The sequence below is a fragment of the Ambystoma mexicanum genome, chromosome 5q (assembly GCF_040938575.1).
Source record: "Ambystoma mexicanum isolate Mex_15411 chromosome 5q, UKY_AmexF1_1, whole genome shotgun sequence".
In the NCBI taxonomy this organism is placed as follows: Eukaryota; Metazoa; Chordata; class Amphibia; order Caudata; family Ambystomatidae; genus Ambystoma; species Ambystoma mexicanum.
Genome location: NC_090933.1, coordinates 609,959,333 through 609,979,411, shown reverse-complemented (window position 1 = coordinate 609,979,411; position 20,079 = coordinate 609,959,333).

Below are 20,079 nucleotides of genomic sequence, written 5' to 3'. Positions count from 1 at the left end.
TCATGTTTTCATATATTCGTTTTTTTATACCCCAAGTTATTCCTTTTACGTCTTAGGTGTGAACCCAAGCTTATCAATGTGGTATGCTGCATTATTACTGCCAATATGTTCGCGATTTGCATATTTTGGAGCATTGTTCGGAAATGCAACTCGTGAACATTAATACATTTTGCAAAAGAAGAAACAGGAGGTCGATGTGGATAAGTGAAAAGGGGCCTGGGGAATGGGGAACTGCCGAGGTAGGGAAAAGAACTGCTTCTCATTATACAGACCTGGACTCGTGAAAATTCAAGCCGGTATAATGAGCGTCGATAATTCGTTTTTTTAGTATAGTTTTATTCTTAATTGTAAATCTCCCCCATTCCCTTTTGTGCAATCACTACTATTGCCTACACAGTCCCCAGAAGCCCTCAGAGTTAGTTTGACCTTTATAAAGTCCCCAAAACAAATGTATAAAATAACATTAGTTTGCTGTACAAAAATACAAATGATACTCATGAGAAAAGCAAACAATGTCAAAGCCCACGGCAGATTCGCTCCTGTATTGAAAGAATAGGTTAACTTATTTTGTTCTTTTAAAACATTACCATCCCAAGCAGGGCCAAACAGGGAGATCAGAATGCGGGCTGTATCCCCTGATATAAGCCTGCGTTCCGAGCCCCTCGCACTGTGCCACACTTGCTCTTCCCTGGGTCCCCAAGCCTAAGAAAAAAATAAAAAAGGAAAAAACGTACCCTTCTAATGTCAGGAGACGCCTGTCTCCGGCAGAAGTCCGCTTTCAGTGTTGATTTTGGAGAAAGGTCTGTTTTTCCTTTTTTTAAATGTACTAATCAATTAGCACCCATGTGTGGTTGATAGCGGGTGCTGATGACAATATGACCCTCAGCCGACCCTGCCGGATATGCCACTGCCGCCTCAGTTCATAAATTGTAAAAAAAAAGTACCAGGGCCCCAAGAATCAGTGCCTCGGTCCCAGCAACCCTGCTCAGTGCTAGATCTGCCCACCCGCAACCCATTCCACTGCTGCAAGGGGAGTACGGCTCAATCAATAAACAAGATCCACGCACACTTTCATTTCTCTTCACCTCTTCCCACCTGGATTCAGTGATTACTTTTCTTCTCACTGCCACCAGTGTTAGTACACACACTTATCATTAGCAAACACACTGGTAGGTTGAAAGTTTGGTTTGGTGTTTTATATAGCGCTAGCATGCTAACGTTTGGCTGCTTCGAATCGCTTGAGGCACACATTCTACAATGACATAAGGGACAGTGTTCAGGCAGCTTCAGAAAACAGAATGAGAGTCAGTCAGACAGTGCACCACAAATGCATTGCTGTCGGCTGGGTCTTGAGGGGAACCGTGAGAAAAGCCACCGCTGACGAACACCCTCGACTCTAAATTGGATAGGCTGGTTCCCTCAGTCACTGTGAGGACACTTTCAGACGAGGGTGTGCTTCAACTCTTAAGTTCCCAATGGAGCCCTTTCCTATGTGTTTGCTCTACCCTCCTGCACTGAAAATTGCCATTTTAGATTCCACTGGAGTTGTGAAAACACAGTCCTTTTAAAGTCACTGCTTAGCACTTTTCAGGTTCCTCTAAACACACCTGGTTCTACCAGGTCGATCTTGGGCATGTGCCAAGTGAGAGCAGTGTCGGAGGAGAAGGGCACAGGGATTTTTTGAAGGTGTGTTGGGAGAGGGATGGTGTGCACCAACAAAAATGAACCACGAAGGTTCATATCACAGGTCAATGAACTTCTGGCACAATTCCTAGAACATACATGTGCTTTACTTTTGGGGAAGTTTGCCCTTTTTTTATTAATGATGAGCTGAGACAGATTTGATATTGATCAAAAGACTAAAAACACGAACAGTGTCAATCTCGCTGAACGTTATGTTGCTTTGTAGTTATGATTTGTATAGCGCTGACTTGCGCTCTTGAAATAGCGCCATTGTGCAGATACAGTATTGAAAGAGAAGAGTGGTTGTGCTTTTATGTGTGCCACAGCCCCCCAGTGCAGGTAGTACAGCAGGACACTGATACTTTGCTGATGCCAAAGGTACACATCATGCACCAGCATTGATACAGAACTTGGCTTCACAAAATGTACAACTGCTCTAGCATGGACGAAAGCGACACACCTGGTGCAATGAGCAGGATACAGATGCCACAGCACAGATGATGGATACAGATTAGTTAGAGGTCCCATTTCTTTAAGTAGTGTTTCCATGAGTGGGCCAAGAAATAAATGGTGATGCGCTTTATGCCAGAGCTCCCTAATACTATACATGAAGCAGTGCTGTTGCCAATTAAAACATGAGTGCAGATTTTTTTAAGTACACACACTGAGAACTAAATTACTCTGAGGAGCTCACCATTTAGAAATATTAGTGATTGGGCCTGGCAATTTGTACAGGTTAGGTCAGAGATATAAATCATTGGCACGCCATTGCACTAGTTCTCCTAATTTGTACATAGCATACCTTTAGTTCAAAGGCTCAAGAAAGACTTCCTTGACACTTTGTCTTTCTCCTGAGCCAAATATAGATTCGGCTCAGGCTGGACATTGAAACACTACCCGTTTCCTAAATCACATCTAGGCAGGAGCTGAGATTCTGGAGGAGAGGACTACTGTCCTGGTACTGACTGCTTCAAGCCAAAGGGACTGAAGAAAAGGCTCAGGACTGTTGCCGCCAGACATCTCTGCTGTGCCCTTGCCTACCTGTGCGCACCAGCCAGGGTGTGTCTAGGACTCACTGAGTCTGAGCACCTCTGCCTGGCTGGTGCGCACAGACAGCCACGCACACTCGTTAAAATGTGGATGACTTGGTTGACCCATGTGACACGACACACTGGTGCTGCAAGAAAAAAAGAAATAAGCTGGTGCGCCGCTCAGAGCATGATTGCTTACCGGGCAGCACAGTCAGCAGCAGTTTTAAATGAATTAGGCTGTCAGGGCAACATTAGTTACTTAAATAAGTATATTAATGCTACTAGTGTGTATGCAAAAGATGGGTTGGGCCCTCCAGGCTAGTTGACTAACTTATGACAAGTTGGTCAACTGGCCTGGAGGACCTGACCCGCAGCAGCATCCACGGGCCCAGGCCCTGATGGCAAGAATTTCTGCATATTGCCCGGCGACGTCAATGAGCATTTCATTGCTGAGCCGCCGCTGGGCCTGTGCGGTGCCAGTGTGTTTAGTGCAGTAGCACTGCAGCAGCGGATGCTGCCCAGGTGATCTCCAGACTCCCCCCGCCCCCACAAGAAATGCCAACAAGGCCATTGTTGGCATTCGTTTGTAAAGAGGATCTGACCCTCTGCTCTGCATCAAAAATGCTAACAAGAAGGCAGCCACAGAGCACACAAAGACCTCTGCAGCTACTGGCCTGCTGTTAAACACTATGTGGATTGCTTAGTAGCAGGCCAGCTGAGCTGCTGCAGAGGCCTTGGTGCACTGTGCAGCCGCCTCGTTGTTGGTTTTTTTTTTAGAAGATCTGACTGCTCCGCAGCGGTGCCCTGGGAGCAGTCAGTTCTAAAATAAATGTTAAATACGAGGAAACCACCAAGAAAGGACTTAGCTGCAGACTAAAGAGTGCTGGTGCCGAATAAAAAGGGTGCTGGTGTTGGCCACTGGCAAACACCAGCACAAATTAAGTACTGCACCGCCTACGGTAAGGAACCCATGCTTCAGTTGGGCCCTTAATTTGGGTGAGGAGCCGTTACTGGCAGGGTCGTTGCACCACCTCTCTTTTTGGTGTTTCATGAAACAAGGTACTGCTGGCTTTCTGTTTGACAGGTGCTGAATGTGATTTAAAAATAAAATGACTATTGATCTTGTTTGCATGGCTGGCCGCTGTGGCAATAGAAAGGAATACACTCTATCAAATACATATGAATGTGTTGAAAAAGAGCGAATAAACAGAAAAATGTTCGCGTTTACCCAGTGTTGTTCGGCACAATTTTAAATGCAACTTTCATTTACCTAATGACAATGCATCAAAACGTGTTAAATTAACATTACGCTTTTGATCAAAAGCAGTTTGTTAAATGCAAAATGCAGCATTAGAGAAGAAAATTGTCATCTGTGTCCCGTTTGCTGATGATACTATGAACAACATCATAACGTCATGAAGAATTGCATCATTATTGAAATGTAACCTTTTTTTAATCGTAACTTTTTTTTATCGTGGGCCATTACTATGTATGATCGCATTTTGTAGGATTGTGAGATAGATACAAAACCAACGAGAAAAAAACCCTCTTCGAACAATGTAAGAGCAGCAAATTCTGCATTAGTGCGATGTGTCCGACTCCCTTACATTGCAAGTTTTTATTTGTATCATGAGGTCATCCATATCATAGAGATCTGTGGCGATTAATTATGTTTTAAGGTGGAGAAGCTACATATTTTCCCCAAGCCTGAGGGAGTTCTGTTAAGGAGTCCTTAGGTGGTTGATTGGAGGCCTGAGGATTCTCCAAATCCCATATTTTATCATGTTTTTAAATGATTTATGTTACAGCACAAGTTTCAGAAAAAAATGATTAAAACAGTCAAACAACTGACAACTTGTTATGTAGGCAGCAGTGTGGCCAGGTTTCTTTTCAGGATGGTCCTGCACATTTCCATGCAAACTCAGGGAAGTGTCATTTGCAATAAAATGAGGTATGTTTATTTTTGGGGGTATTTTCTTTGCTATGTTCCTGCGCACCATGCCAAACTTTGAATATTGTTAACAAATTAAAAGACACAATTCTAGGCGGTGGCCACTTCCATTGTCCTAGAGCATAAAGTAATGTGTGCCCAAACAAATAATCCCAAGTGAGTTTTAAATCTGTGCTTTCATTACACACAACAAAATGAGCTATGTGACAGGAGTACCTGCTCGTAGTCATTATTTGACCCATGCTTGCAGCTTTATTTTGCAGATGAAATAATGCAAAATGTGAAAATGCTACAAAAAAGGAAAGCAGGTTTATTTTGTGGTTCAATTTGTTGTTTTGGAAGATTAGATTGCTAAATGGGTGGTGTCTGTGGGCTTTGAGACAAGATACACCTATGACAGTGTGAATGAATCAAACATAAAAATTTACCAAAACGAATTGTCATGGGTAAAGGAGTGAAATTCACTGAATCACAGTCAGTAACAGTACCTTACAATGTTTTAAGCAATGACATGTTTTACATAATACATATTACCTAACTATACAGTATACATTTTATCAACTTCATAAAGATAACAGAATAAGATGGTCCTGACAGAATTAAAATCACCTTAATGTTTGGTGCAGAACTGTAGAATGCAGGCAAAGTAACTGCCGAATATGAACACTCATAGGGTTGCTGCTAAAAGTAGACATGCAGAAAGAACATGATCCAATTTTAGCATCTTTTCCCCTTCATGTACAGTTCTTTTTTTAATCATATGCCAAAACAGAGCTCACAAATAATATTCTGTGAGTCCTGCATGGCATGTGTATTGCTTTCCATTTGGCATACATGTGCATAATAGAAAAGCAGGACTACATGTGCCAGAATGCAATATTAAAAGCCAGAACTGGTTTATTATTTCACATCTGACAAATGTGAAGAATCTGACAGCTTCACCACTGATTCCATGGAAGAAAGCATCTCCGACGTGGCCAGGGGAAAGCAGAATCTACCTGACTCTGGCCCTGGAAGTGGGTATCATGTGGGAGAAGCCCATGGGAGAGGACAAGCTCCAGGGAGACAGAAAGAGACTGAATCAAGAAAACCTTCAGTCATATCATTTAATGACAACCATATGCCTTTGCAACATTCCTACATGGCTTATTGTAAAAGTGTTACTGATTTCCTAGGTTGTTCCAGCCCATAACCTTATTTATCCCACCCCCCCTTGTTTAGTACTGAGACGAGGAAGAGGGGTGGAGTAGTCAGGATGACTAGCACGTTGAACTTACCCCGCATTCTAGTCATTGAAAATCATAGGGAAAGACCGGGAGATTTAAAAACACCACAGGCACACTTAATGGAGGAGAAGGAGAGAGCCAGAGCCTGGAGAGGCGACAGATGGCTGCTGACACTGTGGAGGAGACCGAAGACAAGCAAGCGGCGGAGTGCACTGTAGAGGGCAACTCTGTGTTGTTAGGTGCAATTTTAAATGCACCTTTCAATTACCTAATGTAAGAAAATCAAAAAGTGTTGAAATAACACTATGCTTTTGATCGAAAGCACAGTTTATTGAATGCAAAATGCAGCATTAGAGAAGAAACGTGTCTCCTGTGTCCCGTTTGCTGATGATACTATAAACAACATCATAAAGTCATGAAGCATTGTATCATTATTCAAATGTAACTTTCTTTTTATCGTAACAGTTTCTTTTGTCGTGGCCGATTGCTTTTTAGGATCAAATTTTGCAGGATTGTGAGATAGATACAAAACCAAAGAGAAAAACCCCTCTTAGAGCAATGTAAGAGCAGAAAATTCTGCATTAGTACGAAGTTTTTATTTGTGTCATGAAGTCATCCATACCACAGAGATCTGTGGTGATTACTCATGTTTTAAGGTGGAGAAGCTACATGTTTTCCCTGAGCCTGACGGAGTTCTCTTAAGGAGTCCTGAGGTGGTTCAGTCGTGGGCTGAGGATTCTCCACATCCCATATTTTTTTCATTTTTTAAAATAATGAATGTTACAGCACAGGTTTCACAAGAAATTGATAAAAACAGTCAAACACCAGACAACCAGTTGTGTAGGCAGCAGTGTAGTCAGGTTTCTTGTCAGGATAGGCCTGAACATTTCCATGCAAACTCAGGGAAGTGGCATTTGCAATAAAATGAGATATGTTTATTTTTGGGGGTATTTTCCTTGGTAGGTTCCTGCGCACCATGCCAAACTTTGAACTATTCAAGGCCACTGAATACTGTTAACTAATTAAAAGACGCAATTCTAGGCGACGGCCATTTCCATTGACCAAGAGTATAAAGTAATGTGTGCCCATAAAACTAATCCCACGTGAGTTTTAAGTCTGTGCTTTCATTACACACAACTAAATAAACTATGGGATAGGGGTACCTGTGTGTAGTCATTATTTGACCAATGCATGTAGCTTTATTTTGCAGATGAAATGATGCAAAATGTGAAATGCTACAAAAAAGGAAAGAGGTTTATTTTGTGGTTCAATTTGTTGTTTTGGAAGATTAGATTGCTAAATGGATGGTGTGTGTGGGCTTTGAGACACCTATTGCAGTGTGAATGAATCAAACATTAACATTTACCAAAAAGAGTTGTCACAGGTAAAGGAGTGAAATTTACTGAGTCACTGAGTCACAGTCAGTAACAGTACCTTACAATGTTTTAAACAATGACATGTTTTTACATAATACATATTAATATTACCTAACCGTACAGTATACATTTTATCGACTTCATAAAAATAACAGAAAAAGCTGGTCCTATCACCTTCATGTTTTAACTTCTGGTGCAGAACAGTAGACTGCAGTCAAAGTAACTGCTGAATATGAAAATTCATAGGTTTGCTAAAAGTAGAAATGCAGAACAAAACATTTTCCACTTTTCTCATTAATGTACACTTCTTTTTTAAAAATATGCCTGGCATGTGTATTGCTTGTCATTTGACATACATGTGCATAATAGAAATGCAGGACTACATGTGCCAGAATGCAATATTAAAAGCCAGAACTGGTTTATTATTTCACATCTGACAGATGTGACGAATCTGACAGCTTCACCACTGATTCCATGGAAGAAAGCCTCTCTCACATGACCAGGGGAAGGCAGAAGCTACCTGACTCTGACCTGGGGGATGGCAATCTGTGGGAGGAGCATGTAGGAGGGGACAGGCTTCAGGGAGGCAGAAAGAGACTGGATCAAGACAACCCTGCAGTCATATCATTTAATGACAACCATGTGCCTTAGTAACATTCCTATATGGCCTATTGTAAAACTGATACTGATTTCCTAGGTTGTTGCAGCCCAAAACCTTATTTATCCCCCCCCCACTTGTTTAGCACTGAGACGAGGAAGAGGGATGGAGTAGTGAGGATGACTAGGCACGGTAAACCTACCCCCCATTCTAGTCGTTGAAAATCATTGAGAAAGACTGAGACATTTAAAAACCACACAAGTGAACTTAATGGAGGACAATGAGAGAGCCAGAGACTGGAGAGGCAACAGACGGCTGCTGACACTGTGGAGGAGACCGAAGGCAAGCAGATTGTTGAGTGCACTGCAGAGGCCAACGGGCACGGTGGGCAGAAGTGCCAGAATGGGAGAGGTTTGCTGCTTTACAAGTATGGGCAGCCATAGCTGCAGAGAACTGGAAAGGGCAAAGCGGGAAGTGAACAGCTCACTGATGCATGACCAGCCAAAGGACCAGGAGCGCAGACACTGGAGAAACACAAGGAATGTTGAAGACACTGTTCACAACCAGTAAGCCGAGGGAGAGTGACTGGGTTTTCGGGGCACTTCTAAACGAATGCCGTGTGCCGTGTACTATGTGAGAGAGCATTACTAAAATGAACATTGTTAAGGAACGAGCTTAAGTAAAGGCTGAGATATTATTACTGAAATGAACATTGTTAAAGGAATGAGCCTAAGTAAAGGCAGAGAAATTATTACTGAAACGAACACTGTTAAAGAAGCAAGCCTCAGTAAAGACAGAGACAACATTACTGAAATGAACATTGTTGAAGGAGTGAGTCTAAGTAAAGGAAGAGACCTTATTAACAATACAAACATTGTTGAAGGAAAGAGCCTAAACGAAGGCAGTGAAATCATTGCAAATGCCTCTAGTGTTAAAAGCAAAAGCCTAAATAAAGTCATTGAAAGTAAGAAGGTGTCGCTGACCCAATATTGGAGAATTGTAACAAGTTGGATAAAAGAGAAACTACGACCAAGAGTGGAACAGCCCTGGCAGGTTAGTGAACCAGGCAACCAGTGAGCCTGGGACTCACAATCAAGAAAGTGACTATAACCTGGCAGGCGAGTAAACCAGGGTTAAGGAAGACAAAGGATAAAAGGGAAGGTCCATACTTCTTTTTCAAGACACAAGGAACCATGCCGTTGCAGGAGAGTAAACCAGGGAAAAGAGAAGGATTGATGAAGCCCATTAGTCAGAACCCCTAAAGTGTTAAATTGTGTTTCAAACAAGGGAAGACTCATTCCCCTTTAATGATTCCAGAAACAAAGCAAGAGACTACACAGAAAAGGAAAAGTCTTACCCCTCTACAGTATCAAGAGAAGAAATCAAACAGAGGAACTCTGGTAGGAAAGTAAACCGAGGGTGGAAAGAAGTGAACACATCTGAATTTGTGGAACCGCGACAAAGAGTGGGGAGCCATAACCCTTGAAAGAGGCAAAAAAGAGAGAGAAAGTGACAAGAAACCTCAGGGAGAGAATCATCTTCTTGGGAAACATTGGAACATTATAGGGTGCATCAGAAGCACCAAACTGATTGAGATAAACCAGAAGAAACATAGGGGAAGGGAGAACCCCTATTTTCATGGCGGAACAATATTTACTGTTCATGTGTGTACCTTAGAACTTTATGATCGGATCTTTAAGAATAAGCTGTAAGTATATACCATAGAGAAGTCCTAATGTGCACCTTATATTCCGTTTAGCATAAAAGGGTCAGTTTAGAGTTTTTGACACAGGACGAAGGATGCTTTATTTAGACATCCTGACAAAGGCATTCATTAGATTTATTTGGTTAAGTTAAACCCCCATAGACATAGGGATAGGTAGAATTCCCCTCTCCCAGCCCCTCCTTTTATTTTGACAATAAAAGTTTTTAACCAAAAACTTAATCTAACACTGTGTCTGACTCTTACTCTTGACCCTTTCACGGAGCACAACTTGTGATCTTTGCAAACTATCCCACATGTGTCTAAACAATTTTTAGACTTGCACACAACCTAGAGAAGTCTGTGAGTTAGTCACCTGCTTGTGGTCATGGTTTGGCACTTGCATGTATCTTTGTAATACGCATTACATGCACAGTTTTTGTAAATTCACAGCTAAAACTGTCCCTTACAACAGATGGCCATTCAGACTCTTATTTGTATTTTATTTATTTGTAAAGCGCTCCTGGCCCTGGGGCATCTGGGCCCATGTCTTAGAGCACATGGTGTTACACAAAAATACACAATCATTTTGCATAGGTTATAACATGAAGTCAGGCAATACACAGTATTGAATAAAGGCAGCTACAATAAAACAGGTAGCAGCAAGTGGCAGTGCTGCAAAGGGAGCACAGTAAGATTGCAATACAAGGAAGGGGACTAGCAGCGGGAAGTGTGGAAAGGAGAGCCCTCTAGGAATCCCCATCAGGAATAGCTAAACTTATGAATGCTGCCCCGCAAGATCAAGTTCCTGTAGCCAACGTTTAGTGTTGCTCTTAAATAGTTGGAAGGAAGGTTCGGATCTGGTGGAGGAGGGAAGCCTGTTCCAGAGCTTGGCTGCCAGAACAGGGAAACTGGAGCCTCTGGATTTTTGGATCTTAAATCCCAGGATGGACATGGTGTGAACTTGAGCAGCTCTTAATGGCCTTGTGGAAGTGTGTGGAGATAGTCTGTTGTTGAGGTATGCTGGGGCAAGATTTGCCCTTGCTTTGTGTGTTAAAGCAAGTGTTTTAAGGGAGATTCTGTGCTCGACAGACAGCCAATGAAGGTTACGTCTTGTGTCGATATGTGGTTGGAGATTGGAACATCACAGATATTTTTTTTATTTAATGTGCTTTTGTTTTCATTAAAACCTTTAACATTTAAATACACACATTTTATTATTTACATAATTTATTGTACACATTATACAAATAACATACATTAAACATTAAAAGTGAATGTTGAAATTGCCCAAAATTCCATTATGCAAACGTTATCAAAAGCACAATAATGCATTAACAATTTGAAAATTCATCTGTGTAAAAATGTGTTCCCCACAGGTTCGATCACCCATTTAAATGTATTCGATTAGTAGTAAGAACATTAATATCGCCTAACTGATTAAATATAAGCTTTAAAAAATCAGCCAGTGCTATTGCCAGTGGTAGTTTATCTCACAACATCAGGTGCATCCACAAGTTACCGCCCAGGACCGCACTAGTAGAGTGGACAAACCTTCCAAAATGCTAAATATGACTCTAAACCAGGCTGGGACACTTCAATATTACACATTTTTAACCTATATTTTAAAAACCATCTTCGGAATTCTATTGAGGGTGACTTTAAAACATAGGCTAATGGTTCACAGAAGCCAACAGACGTACTAGAAAGTTCTCTATAATGTTTTGAATTATGCACACTTTCCCAGATCTCAGTCTGATCCCAATACATTAACTTATTTTTCATACTTAATGTATCTGATTTGGATTGATCGATGCATCAAGTAAGATCTGATCATACGATTTCATAAAATTCTTTAGTGCAAGCTCTGTATCCTCTCAGAATACAATAACCAATCTATGGAAAATGTATGTTCTTGAGCTTCCCTAGTTTTAAAAAATAGTCTCGGATTATTACTTTTGTAAGTGTGCCACCAAGATTTTAACCGGAACTCTAACCATATGACTGCAATTGGCATTGAAGGTACCCAGAACAGTACGGCAAATTCTGCGTTCAAAACGCCACAGCTTTATCGAAGGAGGGAGAGGTTCCATTTAAACGTATAAAATTCAATTAGGGGCAAGAGAGAGAAAAGGCAGTATTTGGTTTGAATAATTTTCATTTGTAAAATGAGAACATCGATCCTTGCTGCAATCTTTTCTTTTATCCTTACTTGTTGTTTCCGTGTGGCAAAGATGAAGCCGAGGTACTTTAGCCAAAGACTTTAACTCATCCATTAACTTTCCATCAATACTCCAAGAGCGTGCTTTGAACATTACTTTTTTTATTGCAGATTAATATACAGGATTTCTCAAGGTTAATAAATAAGTTGCTCTCCTTTGCATATAGGGCCAATGTGTTAAGGGATCATTGTACACCAATTTGTGTCAAGTCAAATAGTACCAAATCATATGCATATGCAAGCCATCCTACCTCCAACGACCCCCGTCTTGTTGGAAAGGAAGCGACTTTCAATAGTGCCAAGGGAAGATCCAAGATATATAAACTAAAAAGGGTTGGGTCAAGACACACACCTGCCTTAAACCTGACTCTAACATTATCTCTCTAGACAGATGCCCCTCATTGTTGATACAGACACTAATCTTATTGTTATAGTAAAACAGCAGCAGAATATTTAAAATACCCCAAGGAATATCCCACTCAACTATTTTTTACCAGATGCACCATCTGTCCACTGTATCAAAAGCTCCCGACATTTCCAGGCTAGCTACATAAAGAGATGATGTTCTATAGTGGGCCACCTTTTTCTGACACAAACTAAAGACTAACTAATTAAGGGTCGTCCCAATTCCCTTTCTAAAATCCTTTTGAAAGATACTAAGTCACACCAACGAACTCTTTAGTAAAAAGTCAGGTACAATCTTGCTCATTGAGCCAATCAAAGAAATTGGACGGAATGGAATAGAATAAAATCACAGATATTACTGGGGCGTTATTTGTGTTTTCTTTAGCAACAGGGTCATTCTGCAGAGTCTCCCAGTGCTTCCCTTTATAGCAAAGGAATCCATGTTGGAAAGAGCTCTAAACATGGAAGCAGAGCTTCTGTCCACACCTGTACATTGTAGCATGAGCATCAAACATTCAGCCAACAGAGAAGGGAAATGGTTCCCAGAAAGATGCATGCTGACTCGTTTGCCGAAGCCCTGTTTTCATCTCTGGTAGGCACAGGACTTATATCTAATGGCGTAACCCGAGCTGCATAGAACCTTGGTGCCTATGGGGCCCTGGTGTATCTTCTGTGGTCTCTTCTGTTCCCTGTGAGATTGTGTCGGAATATGAAGTCAAGGCCATCTTAAAGTATTTCGATGCCTGGGGCACAGTCAACTTTGGGGACCCTTGAACTAAAAAAATGAAGCAACCCCAAATCTCTCTGGTCGCGCCCATGTCTTTGTCCCATTCAGAGCCCATAGCTTTATATGCTGCCCTTGTAAGAATTAAAATAGGCGTATGACCTATGCTGAAATTCCCTTATACCCTTTGCCTATGCAGGAATAAGAAAATAGAACACAGGTGTCAATTCAAAGGCAAAGTTATCAGTCCGCAAAGAGGATACTTGTATTCTAGCATATGTGCAGAACATACTTTGCCATTAGTAGTCGAAAGGAAGGTATGCAGGGTGTAGAAATGACGCAGGTCAAAGATCAGTAGCTGTAGGACAAAGATACACATACCCCGTCAGGGGCGAAGAAGACAGATTGAAAGCAACGAGTAATGTACACATAGGACAGCATACAATGAGGCTACAGATTAGAAGTTACCAGGAAGGTCCACATTCCCGAATATAGAATGAGATTAGAAGAGGACATAGTTTTTTTAAGTAGTTTTGTCATCACTGTGGTAGCAATAATATTGTGGTGTTCAATACAGCAGTGTTCACTATAATTATATACGGAGTAACACTAAAGACAATTAAACCATGTGTGTGAATTTTTGGTGGCGTGCCCAGTCAGAAATAAATTGATCTTAGAAGATGACAATTTGGAAATATTAGGGACTGGTTATTTGGATTGGTTAGACTCTGTGAGATTAAATGAGTTGCCCAGAATCACAAATTATTGACACAGTCTGAAATGTTGGCACTTGACTGCATTGGTGCATACAGCAAGGTGTAATTATTTGTGAATATTTGACTTTCATTAACTAAAAATAATACTCTTTTTTCTAGACCTAACTTACACACAAAATGCATGATAAACCGAAATGACAATATTTTCTGTTTTTAAAAACTGTTGTGTACATGTTACACAAAAGGAGCATCGTTGTTGCTTTGTTTTATTTATCATGCACAAAACTATGCAAGAACCAGAAAACTATTTTTCGTAACCCCAAAATATATCTTCTGGGTGTTCTACTGTGTTTCAAAGATTTTAATACACCCAGCAAAAGAATGTTTGTGATAAATTCACGTGCTTATTGTCCTTGTTTGATACAGACGTGCAGATGGTTTTAAATGATGTGAAGAAGATTTTAAATTGTACAAAAAAGCAAACTGTTTTAAGTCAAATAAGCATAGCTTAAAATACGTTTGCTAGACATCTGTGATATTTACATTACTTTAATAAACTTATATAGCGCAACCACTGCCCCGGAGGCTTAAGGGCGCTAAACACAAAGGACATGGACAAACAGCCTAATGCCATTCTGGGAAATGTCACAGGTGAGTCAGCGGTAAGAGGAATGTTATTAGTTAAATAAAAGGGTATTCAGTCCCTTTCTAAAGACTATAAGAGAGGTCTCTTCTCTTAGATTAATGGGTAGTTCATTCCAAGAGGGGGGTGCTGCCGCAAAGAAGGCTCCCTTTTTCACCTGTGACAACCTGCAGGTAGGGATGTTTAGTAGTGAGCAGTTGTTAGATCTAACATTATAATTACTGGCTTTTGGTATCAATTCATAATTGAGATATATCGGCCCAACATTTTTCGTGCAATTATGTATGATCACCATCAGCCGGAAGCAAATTCTTTCTTTGATTGGCAGCCAATGCAAGTCCCTTTTGCATCAGAGATGTGGTCCCTTTTGCTATGGTCCACAATGACTCTAACTGCATTATTCTGCATCACCTGGAGTCTGTTAATCTCGCAGGTAGGTAGACCAGTCAGTAGACTACAGCAATAGTCTATTCTCGCTCCCATCATGGCACGCGCTAGCGTTTCCTGACTTGTCCTTCAGAGGGAGCATGGGACAAAGGTTTGATGTAGTATGCTGCAGAGGCAACCAGACTGCTAACCTGTGGTGCTTTCATGTTTAGGTTGCAGTCCAGGTAAACCCTCAGTATTTTAACCTTCTTTTTGATTACAGTTTTGGTTTCAGTTCCCACAAGCATTAGCTCTGTTTTGCCTGCATTGAGTGACAGGTCATTAGCACACATCCACTCTTGGATGTAGATCCTGTTAATATTGGCTTCATCGTCCGCAAAGACTCCACTGAGGGGTATGACACACTGAGTGTCATCGACGTAGTTAGCAAATTCAATGTTGTGAATGTCCAGAAAATCCAAGAACGGCACTATGAAAATATTATACAAAACTGGGGTAGAAAATCCTTGCGTCAGCTCTATGGGATTCAAAGGGATGAATCAGCAAAGGCACTACTCACTCTCCATTGCTGTCCCCGAAGGAACGATTTGACCCACTGAGCTGTCGAGGTGGTGAAACCTGCTACCTCCTCCAACCAGTGCTGTATGGTCCACCAGGTTGAAGGCGGCAGACAGGTCCAAAAGCATAAGCATGCTCGTATTTTCCTGGTCCATGTGTTGGAGAAGTCTGGACTTCTGTCTGGAATGCTGTCTCCGTCTGGTGGCTTTCTCTAAATCCTGATTGCCTCTGATTCAGTATATTGTAGGATCTCCGGTGGGTGAGCCCTTGTGTGTACACTACACTGTCTAAGGTTGTTAACAAAAAAGGAGAGTTAGAGATCAGTTGATAGTTCCGCAGATCACATGGTGTTAGGCCAGGGTTTTTCAAAAGAGGAGTAACCCATGAATTCTTAATACGTACCGGCACACAACAATCTCTGAATGAAGCATTCACAAACCTACAAAGGGTAGTGATCAGAGAGGCAGAGCAAGCTTTAATGGCTAACGCAGGACATATGTCCCCCTTGCAATTTTAGGGTTTAAGTTTCTCTAAGATAACTGTAAGTTCAGCTTCCGATATGGGTTTAAAAGAGAATAGCTCTTCTGATTTCCATTGCTTATATTGGTTGTCTCCCACCTGTTGTCAAAAAAAGAACCTTCATAAAATGAAAGAGCAGGTAATGGGTTAAACAATGGCATCACAGTGCAAGAAGGCAACCTCTTTCACCAAGGACATCACATTACTATACAGCGATAGAATATGGTCTGTCCAATATGACTGTATTATCCGGTGGCAAAGCCGGGATATAGTCCTTGATTCTTGAACTCTACTGTCTCTAATTTATACTGCCTAATCACATCTTCTGATTAATGCATTATGCTCTTCCTTGCGTGTGACTACCTAGGTTTTACAAACCTAGTTTGAAAGACTAATCTCTAGAACTGCACCTAGTGTTTTCTGTTGCAGGAACGTTATTTTGCAGCTCAGTAGGTGTGACTATGACCAACATTTTATATATTCAAGATTATCAACCTTACAGAGAGGAAAGGTTAACTCTCCCTTGCTGGGATTTGGAATTGCAAACTGCAATATGACAAAAGTGCTCTGCCTCAAGTGTTTTACACTCTAAGCTATCTTCTGAACCATAACCATTATTGTCACTAGTTAGGCCCTAGGGAGTAGAGGGCTGGTCTTGCTCTTCAGACATCAGCCTTCATTCGTTAGTGTGTAGGCAAGCACATGAAAACTGCCAGTAGATGGCAGGTCATTAGCTGCACACATGAACAATTTGCAGCAAGTGTTCATGCTGACTGTGTTCAAAGAAACATAATGAAACCTCTGTAAACAATAGGTGGCAGAATATCGCTGCAAAACACATGTGTATCCTGCCTTGGACCATCAATATATGCCACCACTCTACCAATATATATATTCATCCTGCTAGGGCCCACAACTATAGGTCTTCATTTCCCTGTAAAACAAATGTATACTGCCAGCGTCTAAATAATATATGCAGAATTTGCTTGCAAAAATGTGTTCATGCTTCTATAGCCCAGAAATATGCCAGCATTGCCACTTTAAAACAACACATGTTTGCATTGCCTCAGCACACACTATGTCACTAAGGCCTAGAATCATAACATGCTAACAGAGCCCATGTGTCATGATGCTAATGTCCAATAATAGACACTGACACTGGAAACACACATTTGTATGCTGCCAGTGTCTAAAAATCAAAATCAGCATTGTTGGATGAAACATGTTTTTAATGCTGCCAGTGCCAGATAATATATGCTAGTTGTCCCATTTTAAAAAACATATTAATGCTGCTTGTGAGGTAAGAAACCTCAAGATGCATGTAAAGACAATACACATGCTTTGCCTTACTTTCATGATGCCATGCCCAACAATGTATGCCTGTTTTCCTAGGGCAAAACATGCCTTCTTGCTGCCAGTGACCAAACAAGATATGCCAGCATTGACATGTAAAACATATTTCCATGCTGCCAGTGGCCAACTAAATATGACATCATTGCTCTTTTAAACAAGTCTTATTACTTCTTGCGGCCAAAGTTTTCTCCCATTTTCACACACACACACATTCAAACTCTCTCTCACACACACAAACATTTATACAAAGCAGTAAGCAACCAGACACAATTGATTTGCTAGCAGTATCCTTTCTCTGGACTGTTTTTTTTTTCTTGGTGGCATGAACAGCTCAGAGTTGAAGGATCAGCAATGACAACTGACAATTGTTACTGCTCTTTCTTCCTGATTCTGAATCCGGCCTGGGCAATCTTAGCATTGTAACCCCACCCCACCCTGTGACAGCAACAAGAGCTGGGAGTGTAGGAGGGGTAAAGCCCATAAGTGAGTCCCATATTGCTCTGCTCTTCCACAGCCATGGAACACAATGAAGGCTGCGACATCACTGACACTTGCACTCCGGTATACTAGATCCACGGCACAATTATCTGCATGTGCCAGGATCGTGGATAGTTTGCCCTGGCACTAGTCCATGCAAAGCACTGTTCAGGGTGACAGGGAGTACACAACTTTGCATTTGCAAAACATCTAAGTATTGGTAGATTCTGTGCAAATGCTCAGGGCCTCATTACCAGTTTGGCAGTGTGGGAAAAGAGTGGCAGTAATTCTGTTACTCCCACTTTTCCCACACCACCAAATTATATTTTTTGTGGCTTTGCCACCAGTGGAATTACTATGCAGTAAATTCACCCATATTCAGGGATAAGTGGCAGATTCACCCCCCACTTGTTGTTGGAGATAAATCCTCCCCTAAACTGCCAAAATATGACAGATTTACCGCTCTGTTATTCCGGGTGAAGTACATCTGCTGAAAATCTCCATGACTCCAATGGACTTTAAAAATGGCGACTTACCACCACTTGTAATCCTGTGGTAACTCCACAGGACCAAGTGGCGGTAACATTAATGAAGTCTGGCGGTATTTCAGCAGATTTACCACCAGAATATCGGCAAACTTGTAATGAGGTGCCCTGCACTACAACTCCCTTTCAGTTATGGAGTGAGTGAAAGACACTTGTTCTCTAATGCAAATGAAGTTAGAGTCTCATGGGACCTGCAGGGTCCCAAAACATGATGGGTATTGCTCAATCACATAAAATATGCCAGGGGCAAGAATACAGAATTATTGCACTGGTTCAAGTGTATTAATTCATAATATTAGCGCATGGTCAAGCAAAAACCTAATCTTTCAATGCATCTTTGAATGATGGCGATGGTATTAGCACTGGGGGAAACTTTGCACTGATTCAAAAATGCATTTAAGGCATGTCTCGTTTTGCAATAGGGCTAATTTTGCACTAATGCTAATACTGCGCACAATTGCATTTGCACCAGTGCAAAGTTTCAGTAATCTGGCCCTGAAGACTAAATCAGTATGCAGTTGAAAGATTTCTTCAAATGTTGATTTCTTCAGCGGACCCTCTTATGTGAACCTAGGCATATTACATAGAAACAGGTTAAACATGACCATCTTTTTAGAAATAATGTTAAGCTATGTTATGTGATATGGTTTGCATACTGTGCGATTCACTAGCGCATAAACCCTGCCCGTGAAGCAGCAAATTGTGACCCAACTCAAGGTATCAAATAAGACTATGGTCTGTGGGAGGATATGAAATTAGGAAGAAAAGGAAGTAGGGTTTAAGGCGGGGAAGAATGGGTGACGAGACAGCCGCACTGACAAGGGTAATAGTTCAGATCCTCCTTCCGATGCCATTGGTGATTCACGACACAGTGATATCACAGTACCTATCCAACAGGATAACATTGAGAAATCACCCTCTACTAGTGAAATTACAGACACCAACACAGTTTCTTTTTTAGGAAAAAAACCACCAGAAAGTGTACAAGAAAAAAGACGGCTTAGCTCTCATCTAACAGTGTAGAAGACTTAATATACAATAAATCACACTAACAGATTTTGAACATAGGACTCTACAGAAAGGTCTCTCCTTTACTCCCAGGCACAATGTCACTTTTTTTAAAGAGAACATTGAAATTTTTTAATTCATTCTGAAGCTCAAATTACGAGTCTTCCATGATATCAATATGACTGATAACTTAGAGGTATCGTCTTCATCGGGATGTATGGAGTTTCAACCCAAAAGTACCTTCTGTCCTAAACTACCTATCTACTCTATAGATCCTTTTGAAACAGCCATTTTGTCCAATCTGGGCACTCCGAATTACCAATCCTCTAAACGATTGTATCTATCCCGTAACGAAAGGCAACTTATCAACAATCTTTTCAAGAACAGGACCATCACAATTTAACCAGTGGACAACAAAGGTCGATCCATGATCACCATGGACTCTTCCCAATATACCACTTCTATACAACATCAATTGAACGATTCGCCGACCTATTTGCAACTTGACTGTGATCCCACAGAACACATTAAATCCTCGATTGCAGACACACTAGCCAAGGCGCATGAGAATGGATTGGTCTCTACTAGTACACTTGAATTTTTGACCGATGAACATCCCATCTTTTAGGACTGCCTAAAGTTCATAAAGATCTTGTGAACTGATTGCTTGATTGATAGGCCATTTAAAATGTGCCTATACACAAGTGTTTCAAGGTGCAAACAGGCAGAGAGGGTAAAACAGGGGAGAACAAGAAAAACGATCTTCCTGGGCCTAATATCATTTAGATTGTGCATACACAAGAAGTGCAGGAGAGAGGAAGGGAGAGAAGTGCACACAGTGGAACAGTGCACTGGGTAAAGTGCTAGGAAGGTCAGGTGGCAGTGCCGGAGGGCCCAAAGGCAAGTGCTAGGGACTGGGTGGGGGAGTGGTCAGGTGTCCTATATGACTCAGAGGA